Source organism: Egretta garzetta, unplaced genomic scaffold (assembly GCF_000687185.1).
Source record: "Egretta garzetta isolate BGI_Z169 unplaced genomic scaffold, ASM68718v1 scaffold163, whole genome shotgun sequence".
Taxonomy (NCBI): Eukaryota; Metazoa; Chordata; class Aves; order Pelecaniformes; family Ardeidae; genus Egretta; species Egretta garzetta.
In genome coordinates, this window is record NW_009259308.1 from 382,429 (window position 1) to 383,066 (window position 638).

Sequence of the window (638 nt, forward strand, 5' to 3'; positions counted from 1 at the left end):
CGAGAGGAGGTAAAAGCACCCCGCAAAATAAGAAACTGCGTCCGGAGGCGGAGTGCTAACGCAGACGGATCCGTAAGGGATAAACTGGTAGATTTAGATTTTTAGATTCCCTGTCGTGCTCCCTGCGAGCTTTTCTCTCCCCTCCCCGCCCAGGGACCCTGGCCGCTGCAATGGCAGCCCCCTCTCTACCAGCCCGCCCGAGAGCCGCCGAGTTTCCATTTGCAGTGGGGAACGAGATCTCGGGAACGTTGAAATAGATTTACCTTGACCTCCTACAGGCCTTTTGGAAACGGAGAAGTCACGTTTGATGCTAGCAACAAACTTTTAGTGTCCCTTTAGGTAAGAAGTGGTCTGCCAGCATTAGGATGTTAATCAGAAAACGCCTTGGAAACCCCCGGCCTTCGTTGCGGGAGCGGCGGTAGCTACCAGCGTATCCTTAACCGTACCTGATGGAGCAGAAAGAAAGGACCCTCTAATTAATTAAGTGTGCCCAGCCGGAGGAGGTTTAGTCATTTCTGGGTTTTGTTACGAGTCTGCCCAATTATTCCTAACGGCGCCGTCGAGCTCAGGTGGGGACGGGAGTTTAACAAACAATATTTTTAGTGTCGCCGGCTCGGACCGCGTTGCCGCTGCACCTG